The sequence below is a fragment of the Dipodomys spectabilis genome, unplaced genomic scaffold (genome assembly GCF_019054845.1).
Source record: "Dipodomys spectabilis isolate Male_0828 unplaced genomic scaffold, ASM1905484v1 ptg000814l, whole genome shotgun sequence".
Classification (NCBI taxonomy): Eukaryota; Metazoa; Chordata; class Mammalia; order Rodentia; family Heteromyidae; genus Dipodomys; species Dipodomys spectabilis.
This window is the reverse complement of record NW_024871491.1, coordinates 257,699-263,358: the sequence shown is the minus strand read 5'-3', so window position 1 is coordinate 263,358 and position 5,660 is coordinate 257,699. Positions and strand designations below refer to the sequence as shown.

At 33.5% G+C, this 5,660-nt stretch overlaps 1 pseudogene; it reads right to left on the bottom strand.

The window, feature by feature from the left end:
• Nucleotides 1–1,388: 1,388 nt before the first annotated feature.
• LOC122102619 lies at nucleotides 1,389–1,485 on the bottom strand (annotated as a pseudogene).
• Nucleotides 1,486–5,660: the final 4,175 nt, after the last annotated feature.

Genomic DNA, 5,660 nt, shown 5'->3' with positions numbered 1-5,660 from the left:
CTGGCTTTTTTTTCTGCTTATGTGGTGCTGAGGAATAAAACCTAGGGCCTCATGCATGCAAGGGAAGTGCTCTACCACTGAGCCACCTTCCCAGCCCAAATATTTTTGTTTGTTTGTTTTTTGTTGGTGTTGTGGGTTTTTTTTTTGTCGGTTGTGGGGCTTGAGCTCTGGGCTTGGGTGCTGTCCCTGTGCTCTTCAGCTCAAGGCGAGTACTCTACTGGTTGAGCCACAGCGCCACTTCCCCAAACTAAAGAACTCGTGACACCCTTACATCTTGCTGCTGAGAATTGAGATAGCAAAGGTACGCTGGATCACCTTCTGTTGAACCATTATATAAAACCAGGCCTGAAGAACAACATAGAAGAAACCGTATTTGATATTGCCAAAAGGATAAGTATGTATCACTACCTCTATGAAGTTGTGGAAGGCTGTACAAATTGTTCAATGAAGTCCTAATGGTCGGGTTAAGTTTCTTAAATTTCAAAAATGCAAGTCCATCTTTTGTGTCCCTACAAAATATTTTCACAATGAAATAAGAGCAATATATATTTTTTGGTCGGTCATGGAGCTTGAACTCAGGGCCTGGGAGCTATCCCAGATATCCCTTGTGCTCTTCAGCTCAAGGTTAGCGCTCTACCACTTGAGACACAGCTCCACTTCCAGTTTTCTACTGGTTTATTTGAGATAAGAGTACCACAGACTTTCCTTCCCAGGCTGGCTTTTAACCATGATCCTCAGATCTCAGCCTCCTGTGTAGCTAGGATTATAGGCATGAGCCACCAGTGCCCGGCAGCACTAATATTTTCCTATAAAAATTCATGGATTCTGTGGAATTCTTCCAAGTGAATTGCCTGCCTTGGATGTCAAAATGTATTCAATAGTTTTTGTATACATGTATAATATTTTCTTCAGAGTTTGTGATTTTTTAATCAGAAATAATTTTAATTTACCTGTTGAAATGAGTAGTACAGAAACTAAAATATTTCTGGTGCTTGTCTGAAAAAGTATATTTTAAAATATACTATATTCTATGTTTGCAAAATGTTCATAATTTATTTTATTTTCTCCTAGATATTCTTTGAATTCTACATTATTTTATAACATATAGGTTCACTAATGTGTCTTTTCCAATTGCATTCCATACAGAAACAGTTTGCTTCCTTTTTTTTCTAGGACTTAATATTATTTTTCTTTGTGATAAAATGACAATGTTGTCTAATTTGAAAAGATTTTTAAAGTTTATGCTATGTAAACGCCTTTGTGAGGTGAAGATTTAATACACTGATGTCAAACTAAATTTAATTCTATGAATTACGTGTATTGTTACACTTGTAATTTTGTAATCAACTTTTTAATAACTGTTTTTCATTTCTTGCATCTGAAGGATGAATAATATGGAATACTTCTCACATTTTCATATTATCCTTGTGCAAGTGCCATGTTAATCTCTGTATTGTAATTTGAGTATACATGCTGCTGAAGCATGTAGTATCCTCTAAATTTAAGTAGTTAATGATGCAATCATTATACAGGCTTATATCTATGGGTGCCTACTTGTAACAAGGAAACCTTATTGTTCCTAACAATGCTATCGATCTTATTTCCCTAAAATTCTGTGAATAGTGGAAAAATTATATTGATCAGTCGATTGCTCACATTTGCAAATTTTTTTGTCAATGACTATCTTAATTCTTATTTGGAATTTGATCATATTCTCAATTATTTATAGATAGGTCCAAAGGTGATGGCGTTTTCAAGTACTTATTTATCCAACTGAATTAGCTTTGTGGAACTAATGGATTCAAAGTAAGCGTTCCTTAAGAGCTACTTCTAAACTTCTTCAGCTGACATTTTCCCAAATGAAGTGTTACTGGAACAAATGTCTACTTGAGCCTTTACCCTTCTTCCATGTGGGAACAGACCAACCAGAATATCTTACCCTGAAAGCATAGATTGTCTTACTAGAACAAAGCTAATCTTGGTTACAAGGGATCATAGAGAGATGAACAGTTCAAATAGAACTGTTCAGACTAGAAGGTATTTTATCAAAATATAATACCTTTATTATACCTCCATTTCAAAAGTAGCTAAAGCCAAGAAGGTGAAAAAATTGTTCGTATGCATGATAACTTAATGTCCTGGCCTGTCTACCATCCAACCAGGCAGGAACTTACACTACTGCCTTTTTATCACCAAATATTTTCATAGTTGCAGAAGAAGTGCATATGTTTCTCTTCGTTATTAGACATTGAATTGATAATGTTTTAATCACAGTGTTTCCTCTTGCCCCCATGCTGTAAATCTACAAATGGTAAAGCTTTAGGTCTAACTCTATCAAACACTGAGGTAGAGATAATGGAATAATACTTTAAAACAGAGTTGCCTTTAATACAGTAACTACAACAGAACAATGCAAAACGTGTGCCTTTTAATTATATTATATATAGTTATATATTTTTTATTTATATGTACTGATTTTATATTTCACACAATGAAACTTACTAGAATTAGTTGACAATTTGACAAATAAATTGATATTTATTTATTCCAATAAATAGAATTTGAATATAAATAATTAGGTTTAATATATACATTAGACTATAAAAAGTATCAGTGCAATGTTTTTAGTATAAACTTGTGATACATTCTAACTGTTCTTGGTCTTCTGAATCCACATGGTAAAAAACAATTTTTTCCTCTAATCTATAATGGATTTTACTCTGCTGCTCTGTTTATTGTTTAACTCGCTTGTCCCAAACTGGTTTTCTCCATATTTGTGAAGCATTCCTACCTGCATCATCAGATAACAGGGGCAAGACTTCTCACCATGGCCCAAGCAACATATCAACACAAAGTAATTGAAGACCCATCTCAATTTCGCTTTTCCTATATTTCAGGGCCCTAATTCCTTGAGATGCAGGAATTAGCAGAAAGTAATTGTGAAATGCAAGGCTACTTAAAATGAATGATGAGATCGCAAAATTTGAGAGAAAGTACTGTAATTTAAACATTCAACTTACAGATGACCATCCCATATGAGTGAACAAGTTCACAAAGTGTCATAAGATTATTTTTAATACCCCTCACCTATGATTAACGAAAGATTTTATTCCAACATAAGTGGGCCAAAAAATAGTTCCTGGAAGGATAGATCCATAATTGGTCTACCAAAGCCCCGAAATCTGGACCTATAGCTCAAATGTAATTCAGAAAAACATTTGAAGCACTAAGGAGTGCTTCAAACACTGGGACTTCAGTACAACATGGTTTTGTGGTATAAAAATGTCACTCTCAAACCAATGATAACCTAAATTTAATCTCCTGAAAGTGTATTCCTTTTCAAATAAACTTTTTGAAATCGTATTCGCCAAAATAACATTTGAGAAATTGATGATACTTAGTGACATTACAAGTTTTTCAAGTATAGGGAGCAAGTTACAATAGAGTTGAATTATTTACACAGCACTAATGCCAAACATGTTCAACCATTCATTAAAGTGTAGAAATAGTACCACCCACAATTTGTGTTTTTCCGTAAGGGCCTTCCAGAAGTGTGTTAAATAAATCAGCCTCCTAAATTTCAACCCAAACGTTACCTAATAAATTTCATCATTTAATAAGGTACATTTTAAAAAATCACAAATATTTGCCTTATCATATGTTATTTTATGTTTTCCCTCTGTCTAACATAGTAAGAAATATTACTTTAAGTCTTGAATATGGGTACTCATCAGATATATGACACACATAATATCTGTCTTCAATTTCTATCATATTCCTCTCTAGGAATAAATTTTAATTTTTTTCTTTTTCCAAAACTTATAGGTAGTAGAAAATATTATTCCATGTAAAACAAAAGAATCACACCATTGTACAAAGCCATTTATAAAAATTCATAGTTAGGAATACATTCTAATCCATTTTTAACTTTCTTTTTGACTAAAGATTAATCTTCCAAATGGGTGAGAATAAATCATGTTTAGGTGCTTCACGTCTCCAGTCTTGCAAACTGTTGTTGCAGATGAATGAATTATGGAAATATAAGCTGACATCAGTTCAAGAATATGCAGGACTGAAACTCCATGGAATGTATATAAACCTTTCAAAGTATTAATAGATAGCTTAACAGAATGACTATCAGGAAGTTGAAACCAGAGAGGAATTATAGTAAAGACATAGAATGAATGAAAAATGAACAAGGGGCAAGTACAGCTAGAATACTCAATGTACACATATGATAAAGGAAGTGGTAAATTGAAAATAAATCTTGGAGAAAGGGTTGGTTGAGAATGATGGAAGGAGTGACTCCGATCTAGGAGCATTGGACAATTAGATAGATATATTTAATTGTGAAACAATTGCACAATCTTTTAAAATTCAGTTAAAAAACACAACAAGAAACAAAAAACACTCAAAAATCACAACCATCAGCAAGTTCCAGAGAGTATGAATATGACCTCTCAAAATTTTAATCAGTTAATGAAGGGCAGTTTTTGGAAAAGCAAACAAAGCTGTTCAAAGAGGGAAATTTGGGATAGGGGATAATTTTGAACAGAATTAAATAGATTGTCTAAGGTTCTATATCACCTACATCTGCTGCAAATAGTATCTTTCTTCTACGAGTTTTCTGTCTGAACTGAATAATCCAGTCCTGAGACACACTTGGTAGCTTGTGAGGTAGAATGGAAGAAACAAGATCAAGAACCCATTACTCCACTGGAGAGAAAACAATCCTCTATATTTTCTCTAATCTCTCTTCACTACTCTTTCTTCATAGTTTTAAGTCAATTGATTTTGAATTATATTTTTCATTTTTCTTCTGGCAAAGTAATTTGTCAAAATGATTTCATTAAATATTATTTGTCATTTTCTTCTTTCATGCTGTTTAATTGGCCAAGTGAGTCCATTAAACTTCCCTCTTGCATTTGTTGCCATGAAACAATATCTATGTTAATGAGGAGAAATCTAATGTCAAACTTTGACTCCAGCAAACAGTCCAAGACGTTGTGATCACAAATATTTGCTGTATTTTTTTTTCTTTTACCTTGAAAGACTTCTTGTGTCTAAAGTGCCCACAATAAAAGTACTACATCACTTGTTGGTTCAATCAGAGTTGTCTAACCTCAAAGATATATTTTGCTAACAAGATGCTTAGAGGAAACCAAAAAATACTGCATTTTTATCTTCTCTCTTAAGATTCTCCTTAGATACCATATCAGGAACAGTGAAGTTATTCTATGCAAAATTATTTCAATAGATTATTTTTCTCTTGGTCTTGCATTTGTTCACCAAGATGTATAGAGGAGAATAGAGTTAAATCACCCATACTTGGGAGAAACTGTCTGTTACAAAAGGACAATGCTTCTATGTCCTACTTCTATGTCCTTCTCTTAGCTCTTGCCGGAGTTCCAATTAATCACAGCTTCTTGGCTTCAAGTCTAGTGAAGCTGAAGAACCTTACAGGCTCCACCACTGCTACATCTTCATTATTTCTCTTTTAAAACTTTTAAGTTGCCTCATTTGGATGTGGAATTTATTTTCATGTCTTCATTCAATCAGTTCTGCATTGTAGTGAGACAAATGGGCTCTGTAAAATCACTTTAGGGAGTAAAAATTCTAACACAATTTATATCAAAAAGTTTTGGCCTCCCTTCACTGCT